The sequence below is a fragment of the Etheostoma spectabile genome, chromosome 15 (genome assembly GCF_008692095.1).
Source record: "Etheostoma spectabile isolate EspeVRDwgs_2016 chromosome 15, UIUC_Espe_1.0, whole genome shotgun sequence".
NCBI lineage: Eukaryota > Metazoa > Chordata > Actinopteri > Perciformes > Percidae > Etheostoma > Etheostoma spectabile.
In genome coordinates this window covers 18,039,356-18,039,575 of record NC_045747.1, presented here as the reverse complement: position 1 = coordinate 18,039,575, position 220 = coordinate 18,039,356, and the positions used below count along the sequence as shown (strand labels likewise).

Here is a 220-nt window from a genome sequence, read left to right as displayed (position 1 = left end):
ATATATACTCTTTATATGTCTATGATGGTTACCTTTTAGGAGAAGTAAGAAACAGCAGCTACATTGTTCGCCGTCTTCAGTGTCGACCAAAACAAACGGACATGTGAGCCTTCAACAACTCAACATCTAACCTGAGGAGACGTAGCGGTAGTTTTAGTTTTAGCTGTGGAGAGGTGATGTTTGTCTTTTAGGTTACATACAGAATGTTTTACACATGCAG

At 39.5% G+C, this 220-nt stretch overlaps 1 protein-coding gene across 5 annotated transcripts in view; it reads right to left on the bottom strand.

The window, feature by feature from the left end:
* radil2a (Ras association and DIL domains 2a) overlaps nucleotides 1-220 on the bottom strand; it is a 55,439-nt gene that overhangs the window by 35,219 nt on the left and 20,000 nt on the right. The window lies entirely within an intron of this gene.